Source organism: Furipterus horrens, unplaced genomic scaffold, assembly GCF_987537825.1.
Source record: "Furipterus horrens unplaced genomic scaffold, mFurHor1.1.pri manual_scaffold_3, whole genome shotgun sequence".
Classification (NCBI taxonomy): Eukaryota; Metazoa; Chordata; class Mammalia; order Chiroptera; family Furipteridae; genus Furipterus; species Furipterus horrens.
This window is the reverse complement of record NW_028327173.1, coordinates 141,886,267-141,913,232: the sequence shown is the minus strand read 5'-3', so window position 1 is coordinate 141,913,232 and position 26,966 is coordinate 141,886,267. Positions and strand designations below refer to the sequence as shown.

The 26,966-nt window shown below is 42.8% G+C and overlaps 1 protein-coding gene across 1 annotated transcript in view; it reads left to right on the top strand.

The window, feature by feature from the left end:
• Nucleotides 1-26,966, top strand: part of SCG5 (secretogranin V) — a 54,239-nt gene that overhangs the window by 11,877 nt on the left and 15,396 nt on the right. The window lies entirely within an intron of this gene.

The window sequence follows — 26,966 nt, the reverse complement described above, 5'->3', positions numbered from 1 at the left end:
CCATCCTGACAGTTTTGTGTTTACCTTTGCTTCCTGGGCAGGGCTGTCACACCTCCTACACTATAGGGGGTGGAGCCCCATGCACTCATCACTACTGGGCAATCCTTCTCACCACGCTGTGGCACTTTGTGTGGGGGCGGGGGTCCAAGATGGATTTCTGCCGTTCGCACTCCACTGAAAGACTGGGAGCCTCCTTCTCCATCCCCACCACCTCTGGCCCTCACGGTCTGAGGCAATGCGGGTCTGCCTTCCCTTGCACTGGAATCGTGAGCTGACGGGCTTGGTCTGCAGCTGGAGATGGTCCCCAGGCACTTCTCACCTCCCCTTAAACATGGGTGTCTGTGCTTACTGCTGTCCCACCACCATCGCCACAGCTGCCGCCACCATCACAATTTGGCCTCTCCGTCCCAGCTTTGTCCCTCCTACCCATTCAGACAAGCACCACTTTCTCATAACTTCATACGTTGGACTTCCATGTAGCTTTATTTTCTGGAACTTCTGGTTATTTCTGGCCCTGCAGTAGTTGTATTCCTTCTTAGTTGTGGAAGTAGATGGAGCGTGTCAGTCTAGGCCTCCATCTTGGCCAGAAGTCAGAAAACAGAGATTTCCATTTCATTTCTTACTGTTCCCAACAACCCATTCTTCCCTGCCTTGTGCTTTCAATACAATTCTCATGAACGGCTGGACATGGAGACAGATCTAAGCATCGAGCACCAAGGAGCTAAAAATATCTCCCTCCCATTGCCCAGGAAGGCACGGTTTACCCCTCCTCAGGCCCAGAGCCAGACTCCCCTCCCCTCTCCTGGGAGCTTTTCCCCAGGAGGCATCTCAATTCCTAATGCAACTAGGTTCTGGCAGGGGTTCTCCCAGCCTGCTGTCATATCTGAAGCCCAGAGCAGGTTCAAACTGGGACCTTGTTCCATTGCATCCGAGACCTGCCACCTGGAAAAAGGGTGAGGCACCAAGAAGCGTGCGGAGTCCCTGGGGACGCCACAGTGAGCCATTTTCCACACATAATTGATGAAGTGCATCATGCACATGGTGGAATGGGATAGTGGTAGCTAAATTTTATACAATATTTTATAGTTTGCAAAGGTTCTTTCCTGTACCCTCTCTCATTTGATATAACCTTTATCATAGTTTTTGTTTGTTTGTTTTTAAGTTTGAAGTTGCCCACCTCACATGGCTTGAGCTTTACAAGTTGGTTGGCAAACGGCTGGGTTAGGTTTGAAAGCATCTCTCCAGACAGCTGTCTTCAATCCGCGTAGACTCATATACTTCTGTAATATTTAGCTGAGAGGCTCCAACAGTGCTGGGAGCTGTGGTAAACCACATGTGGATTTGGGCAGATGGTGCTTCAGGGACATAAAGGATGCTTCAGAAAGCCAGTTTTCTGACAGACTGCCCTCTTGGAACAAATTGATGCAAATACCTGGGCATCACAGTTCATAAAGGAAGCTCCTAAGGCAGGTGGGAAGGGCTTAGCAGACTACAGCTTGGCACCACAATGAAAACCAAGCGTGTGCTTTTGCCCGTGGTGTGCCATGTGACCAGGGCAGGAGGTGGGACCTGAGGTGGGGAAAGGGTCACTGACTAGCAGCAGGGAGAGCACTGAGGCAGGTGGCCAGGTGTTCTAGTCCTGGCTCAGCTCACTCGTGTGGCACTGAGCAGGTCCCTTAGACTCTGTGAAGTTCCTATTTCCAATATGAAAATGGATGTAAGTGGTCCAGTCTGTCCCACAGGGTTGATACGGTAGCCAAATAATGCACAGGTGGGAGACAGTAGGTTTACAGTAGTTGTGAGTACACGAAATACAGAGTTTATTCTTATCCTATTGTTTATTAATTATTGCATTGTTTTCCATACAAATAACTGTAAACCCCCTTTTGCCCTGCCCTGTATATACAAGTGCTTGGGACAATCTAAAATGTTCCACAAAGGCGAAGCATCGTTCTGTGGTCATTGCTTGTCTCATCCTACCACCTGTCTTTCCAGGCGTAAACAGCTTCATGGCTGGAAGGTTGTCCCAGTCTGTGTCATATCCTATGTTCCCTGTGCCTGTGTCCTCCTAGGCTTGGCCTCAGAAAATGTTCCCAATAGTTGCATGTTAACCTTCAGAGGAACCAGGTCCCTTTCTGGTCTCAGGAAACACTCGGCTCCCATTGGTGTTGACACTGCATGTCAGGAGTATGTGCCAGTAGTGAGGGTGGGTGCTTCCTGCATGTTCGGAGAAAGAGCAACTTTTCTATACTCAACTGTGCTGTTTCATTTCTTGTCCTCGTGGGAATCTAAGTATGGTGATTTGCCATGAAATTGATTACAGAAGCATCTTTAAAATCAAGAAGACTAGCCAGTCAGCTGCTGAGCCAGAAGGAAGCCTGCCCATGTGGACGTGGGCAATGTCAGTGTGAGACGGGTGTGCAGCGGGGTTGGAAAGGGGGCTCTGGGGCTGTGAGAGCAGGCTGTGCACAGGCTGGCGTGTCCCACAGGATGGATTCCACACACTTGCCCTGAGCTGTGCATGCTGTCAGCTCACACGTTTCCCTTTGTGTGTACTCAGTGGGTAATTATTGAGTGCCTACTGTGTGCCAGGAACTGTGACCTTGATGCCTTTTACAACCAATAAACATGCATTTAGTTTATTTACATGGGGTCTTTTTAAAACAGGTAAGAGCCAGGCACTATCTTTGTTTGACCTGTTAGTGGAGGTCAAACCCTGACTGAAGGAATTAAGTAGTTTCTCAGAAAATCAGCAGTGGAGCAGGATGAGACTGCTGTTTCCCTTACTCCCCCAGCCACTGGCTGTATTGCCCATCTGTGCTTCCATCTAGAGGCATCCAGAAGTGTGAGAATAACACCACTCAGGGAGATCAAGACTGATGCACAGCCCCTCACTCCAGGGGGTGGGTCAGCTGTGAGCAAACTGCTGTCTAGAGGGCCACAAAGAGGTAGCTGGGGCCCATTTTCTCTTATTGTGACTTGCAGCCCTTGTTTAGGGAAGCTGAAGTCTAGGGGAGAGAAAGGGTCACAAATACTGGAATGCATCTCTAGAGCACATTGGGATAGAAGCTGAGAGCCCAGGTTGTGGGGCAGACAGTTACCGCCAAAGGATTTCTGGAGGGGGGCAAGGCATGGACCCCCCAGTAAACACATCGCAGGTCAATTGAACTTGAGCTGGACATACTTGAGGAGAGGTAGGATGTGGATCATGGGTACTCACGTTCTGGCAGGAAGGAGTGGGATGAGATATCCTTTCTAGCCAGTATGTGTTGAGTGCCGGTTGGTAATGGGGAGGGGCGGTGGCAGCGAAGAAGGCTGGAAACTGGGAAGGATGTCATCAGGTTTCTCTACTTAAAAGCATCTGGGGACAGGAGCACATGGTCTGCATTACTCAGGGCCCTCAGCTGCCCCAGGGAAGCTGCTGCCTCCACAGCCTGTCACCTCCTTGCACATTAAAAGGCTGTCCCAGACCTGGAGACGCCCTCAATGGCAGCAGTGGTGGCGGTAGCGGGATTGGGCAGCAGGGTGCACTGGATATTTCTTTTTGTGTTGGTCAAATGCACGCACATTTGGCACCAGCACTGTTGGAAGCTCAGGGGAAGAAGGTGGATATTTCTTTAGTCAGTCAGCATTTACAGGCATCCAAGACATAATGTGGCTATTCACTGGCCCCCATTTGGTGGTCAGTTCCCAGAGGGTTGGTCACCAACCTCTCACAGCTCTGCACGCTGTACCTAGGTGTGCAGTGGGCAGTGGCACCCCATGTCGTGGGAAGAGAAGTTGTCACTTGGCATTTGGCCTGGGTCCAAAAGGACTGTGGTGATGACCCTTCCAGTGGGGACTCATGGCAGACTATCAAAGTCTTTCTTGCCATGAGACAGAGATTGTGGCTGAGGTGTGTTATCCAGGTGACTGGCCTGCCCTGCAGAGGCCCAGGGGACCTTTGTGATGCTATCTTTGTGGTGCAACAGCTCTTCAGGCCTGTGTCCACAAACCCTGCACGGCTTGGACAGATGTGGTGACTAATATTTTCCTCCCAAGCAGCAGGAATGATGGGCTTGCCAGGGAGAATTTCTTTGCCATAAATTACCAAAGACGCCTGTCTCCTGAACTGAACCAGCGGGTCTCCTGTCTTTTGCTTTCTTTCCTAAAAAAAAAAAAAAAAAAAAAAAAAATCCTTCAGCTATGATGTTCAGTTTGTCCAGACTGAATAATCCTTGGTCTCTGGAGTGTGCAAAAATATGGCAACCATGCAGGCCTGAAACCGTTTCTGAAAGGAAGGGGTGGCAGGGGCGGTGGGGGTTGGGGGCATGGAAGGAGTTACTCTGAGAGTAAATGATGCATTATACTAACATTAAAAGGAATTTTTTTCCCTGTGCATGGTCAGTGAAGAGAGTTTTTGGCAGTCGGCTCTCATGTAACTAGGTCTGTATACAGCACACTGGAGCCTGGTAAGTGCTTCTGGCTTTTTACAGGCAGTCTTGGTGCCTATGGGTCTGGGCTGTGGACAGGCAGTGCCTGCTGGAAGGAGCGGTCAGCGCGCTCGCAGCTCGCGGTATCCATGGCTGCGACTGGAGTTGCGTCCCCATGCAGCTCCTGGCACAGCCTGCCTCCTAACCCAGCCGCACTGTGTTGATTCGTGCTCCTAGGCAAGTCGCATCGCCTTCTTCTCCCTCAGTGACAGCGCGGAAGACAGTGCACGAGTACCACCTGCCTCCTTCCAATTTAGCAAAGGAGCTGAGAGGCCGCTGGTGGGATGTCCCACCACTCCGGGTATTACCAGTAGTGTTCTGATGTAGAAGCAGTCAGGAACGAGGGAATCTTGGGTCTAGAGTTTTGCTCTCTCTAGATCATCATTCATTTCTGTGAGCAGAGCTGGAATTATTCAGTGGAAGACGGAAGTGCGGGAAACGCAAATGGATGGATGAGCCCCAAATCATTCACATGTGGCTTTGATCACTAGGGAGGGTTGCCTGCACGGACATCTCTGCGTGTGTCCTCTCGTTCCCCGCGCCCCCTCCAGGCTCAGCCTTGAAACTGCAGGGCAGACCCAGTGGGTGATGTCAGGACAGATAAGCTAGTTTTCACCCATGTTAGCTCAATACTTAGAGAACACTTGCCTCCATGAATTTTGGATTATCACTATTGTAGGCTCAATTCATTTTTTTTCATCCTATCAGTCTGAATATTGAAGTTCTAGCATGGGGGGAGCGCACATCAAAGCTTACTTGACCCCAAGATTATGTTTGAAATGAGTAATTGAGAAGTAATGAAAAGATTAGTAAAAACTATAACACCTAACCAAAAAAAAAAAAAAAAAAAAAAAAAAAATCCCTGCAGAAATGAATAATAGTGTTCTTCCTTTAAATGTGGTACTAGGGGAAGGGAAATAATATTTATTTTGTAAATAGAGTACTAGACTGTATACAGATGGTTATTTTGTCCTCAGAAACGCTATGGGATGATTCCTTTTTACAAGGAAAGGTGAGGCCCAGGGTTGACCAACTAGGGAATGGGATCAGGATCCCAAGCGTATGTTAGACTCTAAAGCAGGGTTTCCACTCGCAGCACTGAGCCCGAGAATTCTCTGTTGCGTAGTCTGCATCCCTGGCCTCCGCCACTAGATGCCAGGAGAATCTGCTTTGTGACAACCACACAAATCTCCAGAAACTGTCGAATGTCCTCTGAGTCAACAGCGCCCCCTGCGGAAAACCACTGCTCTGCAGGCTTTATTTTCCCTGCCACTGCACATTAGGAAGGACCTTTGAAGTTACCAATAAAAAGACTATAGGTGGTATGGTTACTTATGCTTACAGTATTTTTAATTATTATAAAGTAATAAAGACCTTGTGGATTATGTGGAAAATAAATTGTGTATAATCTTACCACCTAGAGATATCCACGTTTGACATTTGGTGTGTTTCCTTCCAGTGTCTTTTTATGTGTGTATATGTAGAATTTTATACTTAATAGTACATCAAGAGCTTTTTCGTGTATCATAGAAAATCACTGTTGCTTTTAGTAACTGCATTATATCCAATTACCTATTTATGCCACAGTTCGATTAAGGATTCTCCAAAGGCTGGGCATTTAAGAGTTTTTCCAGTTTGTCTCCATCATAAGCATTGCTTCCGTGACCATATTTGCACATAAACCTTTGTGTGGACTCCTGACAAGTTCTCTGGGTATACATATCTATAAAACAAACAAACAAACAAACCAAAACGGGTGAAGCTCCATGCAGGTTTCCAGGCTCCATTTCCTGCAGACTGTCTCCCACGTCACTCTATGTGAATGTTGCACTTCTGTGGCTGCTCTCTCTCCATCTGTTCATTCATGGCAATCTTGTCTCTCCTGCTAACTGAGTATCATCTTTTAAGAAATTGTTTCATTTAACAGGCAAACATCGCATCTCATTGTTTTAATTTGATTGCCAACAAGACTGTCTTTCCATCAGTTACCTACCTATTTGCTTTTTTGATTCTCCAAAATACTTGTTAATGAGATGGATTGCCTTTTTAGTAGCTCCAATTGTGTGTACCCACTTTGTGATTTGCTACTTTTTTTTTTTTCCAGAGGGCAAACTTGTAACTGAAGTTTCTTAAGCTTTTTAGCAACAGTAGTGGGAGACCCTGGGCAAGAGTTAGGGGGAAGAAGTGAAAGGGAATGCTTGCGTATAAATTGGAGATTACCTAAACTAGAAATATCTGAACCCTGAAGTTGGAAGAAGATAAAAGGGGATAATGGTTTGTGCATGAGGACCATGGACCGTGATAGAAGACTAGTGCAGAAATAGCTCATCAGGAATTTCCCAGGATGGTCACCAGGTGGTGCCACCGGACTGGGATGAATTGGTTTCTCTAGTCTCCCAGAGCTGAGGAAGGCTATTAGTGGTCCTAAGGCAAATGAGGTGATAAGGAGACTGAGTACCAGTCACACATATCGGACTTTTACTGGTTGGGAATTTGTAATTGACCCTTCAGTGTTCACAGATTGGCATGGTGTATGTGTGTGTGTGTGTGTGTGTGTAAGGGAAGGGAAGGTTAGGGTTGGTTTTAAATACATATATATAGTTTTATTGAAATATAATTCACATACTACACACTTAAAGTATAAAATTTAGTGTTTTTTATTGTATTCATATAATCACAACCAATTTGAGAATATTTTTATCACCCTCAAAAGAAACACTGTTCCCTTTACCCATCACCATCCCTATCTCTTCTGCCTCACCCCACCCCCAATTCCTTTCTCCAGACCCTGACAACTCTAATCTCCTTTCTGTGCCAATGAGTTTGCTGCTCTGGACATTTCATATAAAGGGAATCATACAATTGGTAGTCTTTTGGGATAGGGCTGCATTCTGGCTATTACTTGCTGAGTCAACACTACCCCCATTTCCTTTATGAAGGAGGCATCAGGGCAGCTAGATAGACTATTTCAGGGCCTTTCGCATTTCCAGTCTTGTTAGGACAGAGAAAACTACCTCGCACAGCCATTATCTGACCTGATAGATAATCAGAATCACCCTGGAATCTTTCAGAATTAAATATTCCTAATAACCCATCTCTCCAGGAATTTAAATTTGGTAGCTCTGGAGAGCTGCTGCTTAAAAGGGACCTTTTTCCCAGTGTCCCAGGGATTTCTAATCATTGTCTCGCTGTCGCCCGGGGCAGTCAGGTCATTGAGAAAAGGAAGCCTGATTTTGAATGGAGGCACAAGAAGAAGCTGCCTTTCCCTGGAGACTGGCTGTATCTCCTGCTGTGGGAGAGGAGCTCACCCTCCTCCTTTGCCACATGTACACGCTACAGCACTGGTTCATGTCATGGTGTCATCTTTGACTCAGCATGACAGCAGTGTATATTTGAAGGCCATCAAAATCAATGACATCAGCCCTATTTACTCATCAGCTGGCAAATCTCTGCAATGTGGCATAACAGGAAGAACACTGAATTAGAAGCCTGAAGTTTGCCAGAAGATTCCACTGAATACTCCGTAGGGCCCTGTGAGCCCCAGTGAGAGCAGGTGTGAGATGTGGCACACTGCACAAGGCAGTGTTGGAATTACAGAGAGGGTGGCACTTCAGACAGCATCTTGCCTACCTGCCTCATCTCCTAGAAGAGAAGATTGTGGTCCCAAAAGGTGAAGATTCTCACTGAAGGTCCCACACCAGCTGTTGGTAGTGCAGTCTGGACAAGGGCTGGGGTCGGCTCGTTTGTCTCCTCTCTTCCACTCTGCCTTACTTGTCCACGGCTCTCTTTGGGGACCCGAGGAATCATATCCAATCCCCTTTCATTTCCAGAAGCAAGGAAACACAGAACTAATTTGTCTTTGGTTACTGAACTAGTTGATGTGTATTTGCTTAGGTTGAATAGGAGTTAAAATAATGACGGATGAAAACTCCAGAGATTGCGTTTATGGATGGCTTTTCAGAACAGCCCAGAGCAGATCCAAGTTTTGTGAGACTTGAAGCGTATGCAATCTTGAAATCCTCTTTAAGAAGAATACAAAATTACAAATACAAGCTTAGGTCCAGGGCCTTGGAAGTGGTCTATGCAAATGAGGGGCCCTGAATCTGAAGCCTCATTCACTCTGCTACAAATCCACCTCTACGAACAGTCATAGCAAGAGTCCTACCCATGTGTGTTCTGCTCGATGCTTTTATTTGTATAAATAACGTGTTCTGCCGAGAACATTGAGTCATCTCCAGTTGCACGGAATGGAGGTCATTCTATCAACAAATCTGTATTGAGTATCTGCTCCCTGTACAGAACCCTGGGTGGGACACAGAGAGGTAAGGGTGCAATGATTGAATGTAGGAGATGAGCTTCTAATGCATAGTGACGGGGACTGATACCAGCCATCCTTCCCAGCTCTGGTCTGGGCCAATGTTGCCTAAGTGAGCCCGGCCTTTATATGTGCCTCCGGTTTTGGTCTCAGAGACTCTTCTTCCTCCCATAGTCATTCTTCCTCTGTCACATGGGGACTGAATATCAGATGAGTAAGACCATTTGGGATTTCTAGATGAAAATCCTTTCAAGGTTTAAGAAATATTTTTGTGGTTATGCTCATCTTACCTCCCCCAAGTACTTTAAGTCTCAAATGGCTGCTTGGAAATTAATTAAAACTACATTTATTCATCAGGGCCACTTTTCCCTAAACTGTGCCCAACACTACTGAAATTATTAGAAAAACGTGAATAGTCTCTATGCATATTCTCAAGAAATGTATTTTACTTCCATTTTGGTAAGGCAGCATCTTGACTCAACTGTTTATTTAAACCATCACATTAGCATTCACTTCTGTATTTAACAACAACAACAACAACAACAACAAAAAAAAGGTTTCTGTCACCTTCTGGAAGACAACATGGAGATTAGAGGTAGCTCTAGTTTGGTGAAGGGTGTATTGCTATGTTCGTTATATTTTACTGTTTATTATTACCTTTAGTTTTATTGAAAGCCTGTGGAAAACTGAGGAGGCAGAGCTGTGAGGTCGCAAGTCCCGTTAGGGAAAACCAAGCACTGTTTTGTGTCTTACCAAAATTCCCCTTTCCACCCAGGCCGGTGGCTCAGTTGGGTGGAGCATAGGCCCGCACACCAAAAGGCTGTGGGTTCGATCCCCAGTCAGGGTGTGTACGGGAGGCAACCAGTCGATGTTTCTCTCTCCCTCTTTCTTTTCCCCTTTTCATGTCTCTCTAAAATCAATAAGCATATCCTTGGGTGAGGACTTAAAAAAACTCCCTTTTCATTGGTGGAAGAAATGGCTGAACCTTCCGTGTCATCCAAAACTCACGTTTTTCATGGCGGTTTTATTGTCATTCGGAAATGAGCCTTCTGGACTGTTATAGTGCAATGGGACATTAAAACCTACAGAAGGTTTACAACATCTCCTTGAAGTGCAGCAGGAAGGGTCCCAAGCTGGTGGTTTGAGGAGTGGCTGCTTACCTCTGATGTCATAAGCAATCCCATCACTCAGGGTCCTTTCCTGTCTGAATCATGGATTTCAAACATCCCCACAAGCTCTTCCTCGGTAATTCCAAAACTCTTAACTCGAAACTACTCTTAACAGATCAATTGTAAGAAAAAAATAAACAAATATGCAGAGGAGTTGAAGAGTAGATAGTTAGGATATGGTTTTAATTAAAAATTTTAAGTTTTCTTTCTAAAAATCTTGTATAAGCCATTAAATATGAAAAAACAAACCTCTGGGTAGCAAAGCAGTCAAGGCCATTACTATTAGAGATTTTGAATTATATAATAAACAAATAATGTATTTGTTTTTCTCCTTCTCAACACCAAGGGGGTCAAGTTATTGCTGTAGCTTTAAACTACTGAATGGCTGTCTGTTGAATCAGGCATACATGAGGGTGTTTCCTGGAAGATGCAGATGCAGCCTCCATCAGCCTGGGAACCTGGGAAACTGCCTGCTGTTACATAGCTTCTAGCGAAGGGACTACCAAAGAAACACACCCAGTGGGCACTCCTTAAACTGCCTGGGGCAGGTTGGAACCATCTGGATGCTTGCCTGCAGCATAGGTACCTCGTGACCATCCTGTTTGCCAATTATCCAGGCTCATTTACCTCTGTTCCTGCTCTGTTGGCCCTTTGGCTATTTCTCTGTTTATTGACACCTAAATCCAAGGGGAAAGAAATGAACATTTATTAAGTGCTCTGTTTGTACCAGTTAATCTTCTCAATGAAGCATTATTATCACCCTGTTTTACAGAGAAGGGAACTAATATTCAAAGAGGTAAGACAACTTGTTCAGGATCGCATAAGTCTAGAGAGCTTGTGCATTATAAAATGACAGCCATCTAACGTTTGCCAGAATCCATGCAAAAAGCCTTCCAAGGACTATTTTATTTTATTTTATTTTGTCTTCATACCAACCCCTTAAGATTGGCATTACTCATATCCTTGTTTCACAGACAACATCCCAGCGTTAGTATGATGGAGCCAAGGTGCAAACTCTAGCACTTGGACTACAGAGTCTGCACTCTTGCCACTGCACCAGACTTGTCTGTACTTGAGCTGTCCCATATGGAGGCCAACCACACCGGCTGCTGAACACGGACATGTGCTGATGTGCTCTAAGTGTAAACTATACACACATCAGGTTTTGAAGGCAATATGAAAAAGAATACAAAAGAGCTCATCAGTCATTTTTTAATATTGATTGCATCTTGAAATTAGAATAATTTGAATATATTGGAATAAATAAAACAAATTCTTAAATTTAATTTTACCTGCTTCTTTCTATTTTTTGAAATGAAGCCACTAGACAACTTAAAATTACCTGCATGACCCAAGGGGTGGACTCAGCAGGTACCAGAGCTCTGTTGAAGGAAGTCCTGCTCCGTGAGGTTGGCCCCTGCACAGCTGATCGTCCACAGTGGTCACAGCCATTTCACAAGCCAATCGATTGAGGGTAAATCCCCCCATTGACCTGCCAGCAGTAATCAAGGCTCAACTACAAGAGGAGGGTGCACACAGCCCATATGTGGAGCACACCTGGAGAACACAGCTTGGGTGAACATGGAGGCCGTGCTGCTGGACCCTACAGGACACCTACTGCATTAGGCCATGCTACCAAGCATGGGAGACATAGCAGCTCTACCAATACATAAAAATAAACACAAGGAGGCAGCCAAAATGAGGAGACAAAGAAACAAAATGTCCCAAATGAAAGAACAGAACAAAACTTCAGGAAAAGAACTAAACAAAATGAAGACACGCAATCTGCCAGATGCAGAGTTCAAAACACTGGTCACAAGATGCTCAATGAACTTAGGAGAAGAGTAGATGAACCTAGAGAGCACTTCAACAGTGGACATGGACACCTTAAAAAAGAACAAGTCAGAAATGAAGGATACACTAACTGAAATGAAGAATAATTTACAGGGAATCAACAGTAGAGTGGATAAAGCCAAGAATCAAAATAGTGATTTGGAATAGAAAGAAGCGAAAACCACCAAATCAGAGCAACAAAAAGGAAAAAGATAAAAATAGCGTAAAGATCCTCTGGGACAGTTCTAAGTGTACCAACACGTGCATCACGAGGGTGCTGGTAAGTGCTGGAAACAGCCAAAGTGCCCATCAGTAGATGACTGGATCAAAAAACTGTGGTAAATTTACACAATGGAATACTATGTAGCAGAAAGAAAGAACTCCTGCCATTTGCGACAACATGGATGGAACTGGAGAGAATTATGCTTAGTGAAATAAGCCAGGCAAAGAAAGAAATATACCATATGATATCACCTAATACAGGAAACTAAAGAACAACACAAACAAAGGAACTAAATAGAACAAAGAGCAGAATAGCCATCAATAGGGGGGAGTGGGGAGGGAGAGAAGGGGGATAAGTAAGGGAAGGGTTTAGGCAAGGAACATGTATAAATGACTTATGGACAGGGACAACGGGGAGGGATATGATTGTGGGAGAAAGGGTGGGCTGGGGGGGAGCAATGGGGGATAAATGGGACAACTATAATTGAAAAACCAAAAAATAAAATAATAAAAAATAATAAATAAATAAATAAAATGAGGGTGCTGGAAGGAGAAGAGAGAGAGCAAGAAATTGAAAACCTACGTGAAAAACTAATGATGGAAAACTTCCCTAACCTGTTGAAGGAAATAGACATACAAGTTTAAGAAGTACAGAGTCCCAAAATGACTCAAAAAGGCCTATGTCAAGACACATCATAATTAAAATGCCAAAGGTTAAAGGTAAAGAGAGAATCTTAAAAGCAGTTAGCTGTCTACAAAGGAGATCCCATAAGACTATCAGCAGATTAGTCAACAGAAACTTTGCAGGCCAGAAGGTATTAGCAAGAAATATTCCAAGTGATGGAAAGCAAGGGCTTACAACCAAGATTACTGTACCCAGCAAAGCTATCATTTAAAATTGAAAGAAATTAAAGAGCTTCACAGACAAGAAAAGGCTAGAATTCATTACCACCAAATCAGTGTATTGCATGATATGTTAGTGTCTTCTTTAAGAAGGAGGAGGAGGAAGAGAAGAAGAGGAAGAAGAAAGATAAAAAATATGAACAACAAAATGGCAATACGTACATATCAATTCACTCTAAAAAACAAAATAAACAAGCAGAACAGAAACAGACTCATAGACACAGAGAACACTTCGATGGTTGCCAGATAGGAGTGGGGCAGGGGGATGGGTTTAAAAGGCAAAGGGATTAAGAAGTACAAATTGGTAGTTACAAAATACTCATGGGGATGTAAAGTACGGCATAAGGAATATAGCCAATAATATGCTAATAACTATGTATGGTGTGAGATGGGAATGAGATTTATCAGAATGATCACTTAGTAAGTTATATGATGGGATGTACACCTGAAACTAATATATTATATATCAACTGTAATTGAAAAGTAAAAAAAGTTTTTAAATAAATTACTTGTGTGGCTCACATTATATGTCTTTTTTGGGGGGGTATTTATTGATTTGTTTTTAAATTTTAAAATAATTTTTCAATTATAGTTGACATTCAATATTTTATTAGCTTGGGGTGTACAGTACAGTGGTTAGACATTCATATAACTTACAATGAAGTAACTCCCCCCCAAAAATCTAGTACCCATCTGCCACCATACACAGTTATTACAACATTATTTACTATATTCTCTATGCTGTGTTCACATTATATTTCTATTGGACAGTTTGCTGTATGTTATTCCAAGTAAAGAGAGGCTGTGAAATTTACTCAGGCCACCATTGTTTCTTATCAATAGTTCTAGTTAAAATTTTGGTTGAAGATGTGTGTGTGGGTTGAAGCCATTAAAAAACAAAAATCCCAGCAGAGATGATATGGATACGAAAGGAAAAAGTTGGGAATATTTGTATGGGAGGGGAAAACTGTAAGCCAGACAAACTATACCAGAAGTTTGCAGAGGATTCAGTCTGAGCAAACCCCCTGCCCCCAAGCACCACCTGCCTTCCCCTCCCGAGGCTGGAATTTAAAAAAAGAAGAAGGAATGGGAAAAAAAGGTAATAACTGCCAGAAACTCAGAAACAGAAAAGAATGTCCTACAAGAAGATCGCTGTTTGTCCAAAACAAATGTTTATGCTAGCTATTTATAAAAGATGTGTACTTATTTACGGCAACTTTGGATGGAGAAAGGGAAGGAGGGGGTCAATAATTAACACAGGTATGAATTTGTGAGGGCAAGTGAGAAGGGCCCAGCAGGCCATCCCTGACGCAGTTTCAAGTCCCCTTGTCTTAATCTAGAGACAGTGGAGGGAACTGCCAGATGAAATCATTGCATTCTCGAATCTTCCACCCCCAGTACGGGTCAGGGTGCCACTCCCCTGCCCAGAATAGAACCTCAGAAAGGAGACTTGACACCAAGCCAGTCGACACAAGGGGACCTGGGCTGGCCAGCTCTACCAGGCCCTGTGTCTCCCTCCTCCACCCTTCAGAGCGGGGCCATCAAGGCCTCTGCTGCCCCTGAGTCACACCTCCCCCTCAGCATTGAGTTCCTAGTGACCTACTTCCCCCCTGGAACACCTGGGTTGGCTGGGGGAGTTCAGCCTTCACAGGAACCTCAGAGAACTTTGAGTGGGCAGAGACCACCTCCATTACCATGATGTCTTGGAGTCGATGTCATCTACCTGCTCACCATGGATTTTGTCCCAGTTCCCTAGTTTCTGTGGGTCTCCTTTATTATTTTCTTTTGTGTTGGAAGCTATCTCCCTGGACACTTGTTCAGTAGCCTTGACCCTCTTATCCATTTACTTGGCTCTGGTTTGGGCTCTGATGTCCAATTTACGCTGGTCTCTGTCTGCCCACCAGCATTGTCATTGTCATTGCCCCTTCTCCTGACCTCAGTACTCCACGCAGCCTGCTGGTCTCTTCAGCTGGTACACCAGGGGGCCTAGAATTCCTGTTCGTGAAGTCATTACTTTAAGTTAAAATAATTATTTCGCCCAGGCTGGTGTGGCTCAGTGAATTGAGCGCCGGCCTGTGAACCAAGGGGTAGCCGGTTTGATTCCCAGTCAGAGCACATGCCTGGGTTGCAGGCCAGGTCCCCAGTTGGAGGTGCACAAGAGGCAACCACACATTGATGTTTCCCTCCCTCTCTTTCTCCCTCCCTTCCCCTCTCGCTAAAAAGAAATAAATAATATAATTATTTCACACTTTGTACAGTATATGATTGTCTAACCATTATGCTGTACACCAGAAACAAATACAAAATAATACTGAAATAATCTGTAATTTAAAAATTAAATTAAAAAATAAAATAATTACCCCAGCAATTCTCTATTTGACGGGAACGGAGCACATGTTAGTTAGCGCACATTGCCACGTCAGTCGAGAACCTTACCCAAAGGAAAGGCACCCTGGACTTGTCATACCTTTGAGAACAGAGGTGTGGGTGCAGGCCCTCCTGGACAAAGGAAATCATCCATAAGTGAAGTTTCAGAAAGGAAGATGCAGTCGGGGGCTTTACATAATCAAAGGCAGTGGGATTCTCGGCGGAACTGGGTACTAGAAGGGCTCAACTTTATAATTTAAGTTTCTCTCAGTTTTGTTCTTGTCCTCGGCTAGTCCCAGCCCCCACCGGAATTTTGCTTCATGTCCCATTATTGGTTCAGCAGTAGATGGTCCTCAGTTTAAGCTCCACTCTGACTTCCATGTAAGTCATAATTTCAGCAAGAATCATAAAATAAAGTTTTTAAAGGACCCCAAATAATCCTTAACCTCAGTCCAAAAAGACTTGGCCTCCATACAGATTGTGAGTAGAGGCTTTGTTTCAGGCAACAAATAACGGGGCCGAAAGTGCGTTTGCAAATTACCTATTAAAATGACGTTTTCAAAACCTACAAAATTCACAGCCATTCTAAAAATGTCTCATTTTCAAATTAATGTATTTTCTTAATTTTGGGTTTTGTGTGCATGTGTTGAGGGGTGGGGGCTGGGTTTGTGGTGGCTGCAGGAACATTAGTTAAATTCACAGAATAAAAGTTGAACTTTTGCAAATGAGTAAACAGCCAAAACAAACACCACTTTGGGAGAAAAAAATACACATTTTCTTATTTTGAAAAAGCAAGCAATGCCTAAGCAAAATACCTTAAAAGTGAACTAAAAAGCTTTCTTAAAATAAACAACCCTGCTTGTGATCCCAAATTGGGACCATATGTAGATGGGAAAGCTACAAACGCATTGCGCTCGCCGCTGAGTCTCTGCCTTCGCTGTTTGCGTGCCTCCGGGTAGATGATGATAATGTTGCCTTTGGTCCCGAAGGACCCCGAGGTTTTCAGATGCTGGTAGAAGGAGGGAAGGAGAAGAAAGAGAAGGAATGAAAACAAATACCATTCAAGACAAAATATCCGAACAATGAGTTTTATTTGGCTTCTCTGCCAAGAGGCTCAACTCAATTCAAATTTCTCCCGCAAGTAGAGGACGGGGCCGCAAAGTGTGATACGTTTGGTGATAATGCGGGCCGCGCCGCCGCGTGGGGACGTGCCTGCGAGGGACGAGGCTGCACTCTGAGTATTAGGGTGGTTCTAGCAAGCCATCTGGACCAGCCCCCTTCCCTGGAGCAAATAAATGAATAAACCAATTCAGCATAGATAGAATCATTCCTTTGTTTTTCTCAATTACCAAATGCTGTGTGCTTTGGGGTCACTAGTCATGGGTTTAGGGAATGTGGATATTGCAACACAAGTCCTCACCATTCTAAACAGCTTCAACTAAATTCTGTTACCAGGGAGGAGGAAAGTTGAGGCCATAACATGCATCTCTAATTATAAGCCGCCATGTGCCCGTTTTCTCATTCTAGGACACGTATTTCTCTGACCCATAGTGCTCTGGGGGTCTCTTCCATTGAACCGGCATGTACATCAGATATGTGCTGATGTGGGTGTCTTTTGTCCCCCGTAACTGGACAACAGATCCCTGAGAGGGATTATGTCTCCTGGGTGGGGCTGGGGGATGCCTGCTCTGGAAAAAATAAGTAGAATGAGTTCAAGTTTTAATTTAATTATTTTAAGCTGAGAAGGAGGCATTACTGCTCATTAAAAGCTCAGCTGTGGTGAGCTCCTGTTGCTCACCGCCCCAAACACAGGACTGTGAAACCCAGAATGAAAAATTTAAATTACTTGGGTTGAAGGAAGCAAACACATGGATATTAGACATCGAAAATCTAAAAATCCCACACTTTAAGTTGGTCACTTCTTTCAGGCTCCTCCGCCCACACACACACACACACACTAATAAGGACCGATTTGTTTGTCTTTCTCCAGCCCTTTCTCCTGCTTCTTTGCTCCAGGGCAGACAATAACTTAGTGAAACTGCCTGAATGTTGCACTAAGAAGGAGAAACCCAAGGCAGCGATTCTACAGAATTAGTCCTCTGATCTTTGAGAAGTGGTTGCACTTTTTGTAGAAGTGTGTGTGTGTGTTTACCTCAAGTCATGGGAAAAAAAAAAAAAAAACTTTGGGGGCCAGCTAGCCATTTTTCTGTAAGACCGTCATGATTTCCTGGGACTTGGGATTTCTCATCATCCCCTCATGACCATCCAGGTGCTGCGTACTGACTGGGTCCTCCCTCTCCCCCTCCCATCCCTGCTCTGCAGCCTCTGACACCAGAGGTCAGACACTTCGTCTGCAGCATGTTAGCCTCCATCTCCTCACTTTCTTTCCTTGTTTCCTCTCAGCGACAAAAACAAAGGTGGGCAGCCTCAGTTAGAATAACCTATTTGACTGCTTCAGTCGCCCAGACATTAACAAATGAAAAATTGGTCATAGCTTTGTAAGAGATGTATCGAGATGTGCTGGAGGAATGAGGGCCCAGACCACAGTGTATTTTTAGTGCCTGCTGTTTGTGGTAACATAAGTGAAAACTGCTGGACCCTTTCCCTTCAGCTGAATGGCTGGTATTCAGGAGAGTGTGCCCACTCCCTGCCAGACTCTGCTCACGGAGCTCCCTCTTTATGAGCTAGGTGACTGGCTCCTTGGCACCAGGCTGCCCTGCCACAATTCTCCTTTATTGCCCAGCCCTGGTGCCCAGTTGCATGGTTCGGCGGGCAGCCCCAACAGGGCTGTGCGCAGGGTTGGGTACGGATGAGGCCACTGGCTGTGAGCTGGTCCGAGTGTCACCAGATTGTGAGGCAGAGCCTGCAGGGCAGGGGCTGTGTCTGGATGCTCAAAACCAGCCATTTTCAACCAATGCACCACAAGGATTTTTAAAATGTGTAATACCTAATACCTGACTGTTTAGTCAGAGGCACTGGCCTCTCTTCTCTTAGATTTTCAAATAAAAAAATGACAATAGCCAACACAATAATAGCTGTCCAGTGTGAATGAATCAAAATTATACCTATTTTTTGTTAGATCTGCAAAAAATAGAATATTTTTTGATGTGCCATGGAGTTTTAGTAATTATGTGTGCCATGTGATGAAAAGGTTGAAAATCGATGCTGTAACCCTTCTGGCATAAGGCTAACCTCAGCCACGAAGGAACCCACAGTAGCGAGGACCATGGTTGGCTCCGCATCTCAGCGTCATTCCCAGACCCCTGGTGCCTGGCTAGAGTGGGATGTTGCCCTGCCACCCCCATTTTTGGTCACTGACACTTTGGATCCTCACACTGAGCTAGAAAATATAAAGGGCCCCTATTACTCTGACAAGTCATTCTACCAACAATTGCTCTAGAGCTAGAACCAATCCAACCGCTGGGAGATGGGAAACCAGTGTGAAGGGTGTGGGTGGGTTTCATACGGCCCCAGTGGGGGCTGTCCTGGTGCCATTGTGGAGGGGAAACGGTGCTGGGATCCTGGTCTCGCCAAGCTGCTGAGTGGCCTTAGGCAAGTAATGCAATCCCAGGACTCACCTTCTCCACTTAAAATTGTGAGTAGTAATTCTTGTCCCACTGAACTCATGAAAACATTTTTTAAATAATTTATTTATTTGCTTGTTTATTTATTTATTTTTAGAGAGAGGAGAAAGGAGAAAGAGAGGAAGAGAAACATCACTATGTGGTTGCCTAACACTCATGCCCCCAACTGGGGACCTGACATGCAACCCAGGCATGTGCCCTGACTGGGAATCGAACCAGCGACACTTGGCTCGCAGGCCGAAGCTCAATCCACTGAGCCACAGCAGCCAGGGCTTAACATTTTTAATAAAGGTATAAAAGTACTCTGAAACTTTGGAAACCATAATATTACAAAAATGAGGAAAGTGGAGCTGGCCCCATATATTTTCTTCATTTCCAGCCAACCTTGACTTCTACCAAAACTGTCTCCCTAGCCCCAGTCTTGCAACATCACAGAGCACATCACATGTACTGTGAGAACTTACCTACTTGCAGGAGACATTTACCTATGTTTCCCACAGAACTCGCTTGGATGAGAAAGGGTGCTGTGTGGTCCTTTCCTTGTGAAATATGATGGAGTACCTCTTTAATTAGAGTAAAACCTCAAGTAAAAGGGCTTCAGCTGTAGCTACAGCTCTCTTATCGGAAATCGCAAGTGGTATTTCTTTTTTGCATCAGCTTTCTATCTATCTATCTATTAAATGTATTGGGGTGACATTGGTTAATAAGATTATATAGGTTTCAACTGTACAGTTCTGTGACACATCACCTGTATATTGCATTGTGTTTACCATCCAAGGTCAAATCTGTCACCATATATTTGACCTCCTTTGTCCATGACTAACTCCCAACCCTCTTCTCTCTGGTAACCACCGTACTTTTGTCTATGAGGTTTTGTTTGTTTGTCTTGTGTGTTCATTTGTTGCTTTCAGTTTTATATCCCACATGTAAGTGAAATCATATGGTTCTTGACTTTCTCTCAGGCTTGTTTCACTTAGCACAATATTCTTAAGATAGATCCATGTTGTCACAAGTGGCAGTATTTCATCTTTTCTTATGGCTGAGTAGTTTTCCAGTGTATAAATGTACTGCATCTTCTTTATCCAGTCCTCTATCAAAGGACACTTCATTTCCATGTCTTGGCCACTGTGAATAATGCTGTAATGAACTTAGGGGTACATCTATCTTGGAAAATCAATGTTTTCAAATTTGGGGGGTAGACACCTGGAAGAGGGGTCGCTGGGTCATATGTTACCTCTATTCCTAATGTTTGAGGAATCCCCTCTTGTTTTCCGTAGCAGCTGTACCAGTTTGCATTCCCACCAGCAGTGAACGAGGGTTCCTTTCTCTCCACAACCCCTCCAACCTATATTATTACTTGTCTTGTTGGTAATAACCATCCTAACAGGTGTGAGGTGGTTTTAAAAAGCCTCTCAGTGGCCACACTGGATGTCACAGACTCTGAACCAAAACTGTCACTTCAAGGTCTCTCTCAGAGCTAACTTAATCTTATTTTACATATAATATGACTAAGTTTGACTCTCTCATTTTCTAGCCCCTTGCTACTCTAAGTGCAGTTTGAGAACCAACAGCATCAGTATCACCTGGGAGCTTGTTAGAAATGCAGTCTCAAGCCCACCTCTCACCTGTTCACTAAGAATCTGCATATGACAAGATCTTCATATGATTCATGCATGTGGTAAAGCAAATTAGAAGACGGGACTCATGAGCCCCGGCCCACTATTTATTTATTTATATACTATACTTCATTATGGAAAGGATTTGGGATGACTAGTGTTAATAACTTACGTGGGAGGAAGAGGCAAAGAATATTAAAAGCCTTAGCAGCTGGAACCATTTAATACAGTTGCAGTACTGCGTACATTTTAATGCTCTGTGAGAACACACTGCTATAACACTATTAAGAAGAGGTAAAGTCATATTCCAAAGCTGCTGTTTATTTACCTAAAATTAATAGGGAAAATTTTTTTAATGTAGTTAAATAAATGAATATTGATGTTTAAGGGGGTGTGTCAGTGATCTGGATACGATATTGAAAACCATGTTCTCCAGTAAAGAAATAAGTGAGATGTTACTTTATTTGGAAATCTCAGTTCCCTCAGATTTTGTGTTTCATGCAGTACATAAAGAGAGTCAAATGACATCAAGATAAAGTGTTATATCAGAGATTTATTCTACAACTAAACCACTAAAATGACTGTTCAGAGCCAGGTAAAACTTTGGGGGTCAGTATGTATTCAGTTTCCTATTTTCATTCACTAGGTATTGGCAACTGATCTTCAAAGTCACTAAGGTAGGAAAATAGATTTGAAACTGAAAGGATTTTTTAAATAACTAGAAAAGTTGGTGCCCTTTTCTGAATAAGGAAGTATGTATGGGATGTACTGAACCCCAGGTGGAGTCCTCCTGGGAGGAGTCATGTTGAGACCTGACAAGTGAATGAGTGGGAAAGCGTGGAGCTGAGGTTGACCAGATAGCGAACTGAAATGAGGCTCAACCACCAGTTGAATTACTCTGTAGAAGAGGGAGAATCCAGGCACAAAGCAGGGGATGGGAACATAGAACAGAGATGAAAGCTGTTGAAGAAAGACTCCAAAATGTGGAAAAGAGCCTCAGCAGATTTCTAGGAAGTGTTCCAACACAGACTAAGAAGGAGATGTAGGGGCCCTCACCCAGATCAGACCAACTCAGGCCTCTTTCCCCTTCTTCCTCACTCCCTGCCCTGCATTGCCTCTGAACATGACAACTGACTGGCACTTTGTTGCCAAAACAATACAAAGAAAAACCCAACAATAATTTGATATCTGGAGCTTAGAAATAAACAGCTGCCTGGTACCAATTTTATTATATAAAGCAAATTTATATAAACAAAACTAGGCTTAAAACTTATTTGGCAAGAGTTAAATATTTTCTGTTTATTCTACAGACATTTGTGGAGTGCATGGCTGTGATGGAAACAGATAAATAAAGCATCATCACAGGGTATAATTAATTAATTGCCTGGAATAGTTTTAAAGCTTTAGTGAAAGGTCCTATCTTTACCAATGGCATTATTTTCCCAAATCAGAGAGCCTCTAGACCTTGGAAGCCTCAGGGGTGCATGACTCATTTCTCCCTTGTGCTCTGTTTGAAATCTCTAATATTTCTACTTATGTTGTGGCCACCCTAACCCCAATCCTTGTCTCTTCACCCCTGAGTTTCAGCAATAGCATTATACCAGGCTTTCCTAACTTTCCTCTAACCTACCTTTGCACAGAGGTCTTCAAAAGAACACTTGGATATATTGGTTTCAGAGCAGGAGCATTGGGATTAAATAAAAAAAACAAAACTCCACGAGTGACTCTGATGTGCATCCCTGGGTGGAAACAAAGGCTTTAAACTGTTGCTAAATTAATGTTCCACACATCCAATTATTGCACTGCTCTCTTGCCCAGAGAGCTTTGGTTGCTGTTTACTACTATACAACTATAAGCCATACTTTTCTGCTTGGCATTGGCCTTCTTCCCTCCTGTCCAGCTCCTCCCTTTCCCAGAAGTGCTCATCACTGACTCTCAGACATTCCATGCTCACACCCACCTCTGTGCCCTCAGTTGTGGACTTTCCTTTGCCACCTGTAAGCAAGGATTCTATCTTTCATGATTCAACTCAAGTGTCACCTCTTCCATGGAAGTCTCCATGGCAGGTCCCTTGTTTCCTGAATTTCTACATCATGTATAGTTTATACCATAATGAATTATATTAGAGAATATGTTTTATTACATACCATTTTCTTATTTTGTTAGCCTTAAATAACTAATGAGAGTGAAGAACCAACTAGAGGACAGGAACCATGTCTTTCACATTTACATCTTCGGCACCTAATGTAACAATTGGTATGTTGCTTCTTACAGGAAGTCCTCCATGTCTTAGATCTGGGTTAGATGTTTCTCTTCTACATATCTGTGACATCTTGTTATATCCCAGTTACATTGTAAGTTCATCACAACTCTGCCTTTTAAGTATTTTTTAAATTTTTTATTAATATTTGCAAGTTATTTTATTTTAAAGTTATATTTAGCACACATATTTTATATTATGATATCTAAAGTCTTTGTGAGTCTTCTTCTGCCATTTTGTTTCTGCCGGTTATTGCAAAGGATGTTTTGTTTCCTTGTGTATTTAGTGATTTGTGACAATGAATTGCTGCTTTTCTTTTTTTTTTATTGTTGTTCTATTACAGTTGTCCCATTTTTCCCCCATTGCTTTTCCCTGCCCAGCCCACCTCCCACCTCTCCCACATTCAGTCCCCACCCTGTTGTCCATGTCTGTGAGTCATTTATACTAGTTCCTTGACTAGACCCTTCCCCTTCTTTCTCTCCTCCTTCACCACCTCCCCTCTGGTCACTGTCAGTCTGTTCCTTGTTTCTATGCCTCTGGTTCTATTTTGCTCATTTGTTTGTTTTGTTAATTAGGTTCCTGTATTAGGTGATATCATATGGTGTTTTTCTTTCACTGCCTGATTTATTTCATTAAGCATAATGCTCTGCAGTTCCATCCATGTTGTCGCAAAAGGTAGTTTCTTTGTGTATCCCCTATAGACCTAACACTATGAGAGCAAGGCCCACATTTATCTGACTCATCATTGACCCTCTAACACATAGTCTAGGTCTTGATATATACTCAATACATATTGTTCAGACTTCTGGAAAAATCAGTGATTTAAAAATATGTGTTTGGTTGAGACTGGAACAAATGGACCAAGTAACATCCATAGCATCATAACATTTTGGTTGACTTAACTTCATGTGTAACAGATCAGCAAATCCAAACAATATAATGAATCAGATAACTAGCATTTGGTTGTATACTCAACTATATAATATTCTGATATATATTTATAATGAACTTATCAATTCATTATAATTATCAAATTATTTTATATGCATGGTTTACTTTTCTTGTCTATAAAACTCAAGGTCCTGGAAAGCAAAAGATATCATTTGTTGCTTCCACACATCTCCCACAGTTCCTACCTCAGTGAGTGTTTCTTGAGTCAATGTCACAAAATGTAGTTTTTAAAGAGCCTGTGTTATAATGTATCTGCCTGGTGCTAAACATCTGTTGCTTCCTAACAAGTGCTGCATTCATTTTAATGGCACTGGTGCACAGAAGTAAACAGAGCCTTGGCAGGCCTTTCATAAAGGAAACTGTGTTTGCTTCCTTCATTAATTACTAATGGAGCATTAAGACATGTATTCTCCTTTGAGCCAAGCTGGGTAATTCCCGGCACTTAAGGCTGGGGTGCTTTCAAAAGTTGAGGCATGCATTGACACACCAGAGAGCATGCCCTATGGCAAGCACAGTGGTGACTATCTTGCCAAGACTGTACAAAGCTTCAAATGGATCCATACCAGGTATACTGATCTTTCCAGACTTTCCCAGGCCTTGGGTTAATGTGGGATAATAAATATGAATCACCAGAATATCTCTGAAGGCAGTCACTATGGTATGAATCAGACAAACCATCAGAACGGTACAGAAAGATTAAAAGGATGATCGAAGATTCACCAAACACAAAACAACAGATTGAGAGTGCAATGCCAATTAGAAGAAATGAAACAAAATATGATTAGTCAATTTTTACTTAACTGCCAACTAATAACAATTAAAATGAAAAATTTGTGTTCTGGGTCACGTTAACTAGCATAGCATCAAAATGCTAAAGTGAAAACAGAGCTAAAAGAGATCGACAGACACTTATGGGTAGATAAGTGTAGATTGGTAGATACTTATTTGTAGATATTGATAGATTTTAATGTATAGACATCAGATTATGATCATTTAAGCAGATAAAGTATGAATAATGATATAAAAGAATATAATCAAGAATTTTGACTAATTGGCTATTTTTAGACATTTATGGACTATATAAAAATACATCATATTTTAAATGTCCACATGGAAAATTTACAAAAGTAATATTTTTTTTTATGAAGAAAATTTGCAGGCTACTCTCATCACAAAGCAATGAGATATAATATAATGTAAATGTAAAAAAAAAAAACAACCCAGTCACTTGGTGCAGTTTATATTTGGGGGCTAGAGGAATTTGTAATTAAAGGAGTTAAGATTATCTTTTTAAGGATAAATTTTAATCAGACATAATAAATTAAGACAGAGAGATGCAAAGTCACTTTAAAGACAATGTAGTTTTCAGTACACTAAGATCTAGCCATATTCCTATTAAATACATTAACATTTCTGAAGAAAAATATGTGTCAATCCAAAATGAAGCTGGTTCAACCAAAGGAGAAGAAGGAGAAGGAGAAGGAAAAGGGGAAGAAGAAAGCAAGCATCCAGAAGGCACAGCCTGGCAGTGCTCCTGCTCATCCCGGGAGAAGGGAGCCTCGTCCAGCTGTTGGAATTAATACGATGTATTCGCAAGACCATCCTTCTCATGGAGGTCGAAATGGGGTTATTTTAGCCTGATTTTGGTTCTAATTTCATGCACACCTTTTGATTTTTATTTGGTCCTCTGCGTACGGGTCTATGTACAGGATGATTGTGCATTAAGGGAACTAGGAGTGTGGGACCTCTGTGTCCCAATAAAGTTAATAAATAAGAATTCATTCCAAGAAATCTGATCTTGTGCTGGAAAAGTAAGGTTCCTGTATCTTACAGGATATTAAGGCTACAGAGTTCAGAAATTGATGTGCCTTTGTATGTGTAAGAAAAGCAAGTTACATAATGCACATTGTTCTTACTGCTGTGCTTGGCGCTCAGTGCAGGCTTTGCTATGTATGGGGCACTTGAATATTTGTTGAAGGAATGAAATAAGCTGGGAAGAACAGAATTACTTAATAAATCTCATAGGATAATTGATTCATTATTTTACATGCACTAAAACACAGAGCATATGGATAAAAGAATCATTTTTAAAATAAAATAACTAAAAGAAATATCCAAATGTTGGTAGTACTTCTTAAGGGACAACAATTTTATAAGTTCAGAAGGATAAAAAGAAATCACAAAGGAGAACAATGACAACAAATCTGCCTACATAAAAATTAAAAATTGCCCTGGCTGGTTTAGCTCAGTGGATTGAGCGTCGGCCTGCAGCTAAGTGTCGCTGGTTCGATCTTCCAGTCAGGGTACATCAGAGAAGGAAAACTCTGACTCCAAAAAACCTCCGCTGCCTTGCGGCATACCTCTTCAGGGGAAAGGCTAAGGGAGTAAACCCCGACAGAAAATCCGGAGCCGGAGTCCCTAAGGCGGTTTGACGTTGTAGTCAACACTGGCAACTCCTGCGGCGCACCTGAACCCAAGCTGTATCGACTCCGTCTTTCCCTTGGACCCTTCAGCTGCGAAGAGAGGGGGGGTCTGCTGCATGGGCAACAGCAGACCCTCCATATTACCCTGCCCAGGCTCTGTAGCTTCAGCGTCATCACAAGATGTCGATTCAACACGGGAGGAGACAGATACCATGTCACTCCTGAGTCGGACTGCACAGCCATTCTCGGCGGTGCAGATAGACTCTTAAGAAGCTACACCATCGTCTCTCGAGACGGACGGCTGCTGACGACGATGTTAACAAAATATTATTATAATATCCAGAATCCAAAGTCAGATAACATGGGGAAGAATTTGCAAAAAATGTGCCATCCAATGGCCTGATATCTTTATTATGTGAGGTGTTCATACAAATTTATAATGGAAAAATTAAAATTCCAAGAGCATGAATAAACAACTCACAAAAAAGAAATTAAAACTAGTAAATAAGCACAAGGAAAAACATCTGACTGACCTGCTAATCAAAGACATTTAAAATAAAACAGTAATTTTTCTAAGAGCCTTTGAAATTAGTAAGGAAAACATAAGAATTGTTTTTATAAAACCCATTGCTGCTAAGGATGTTGTAAAAATGATATTCTCATGTTTTGTTGACAATTCTTTATAAATTGGTACTTGCTTTTTGAGAGAACAGTTTGGCAATATAATATAAAAAGTCATAAAAATATTTATAGCCTTTGACCTAGTAATTTGACTTGTGGGAAACTAGCTAGAGGAAAATTAATCTAAACTATGGAAAAAATTAAATGCCTAAGGATAAATTGGGAAACAG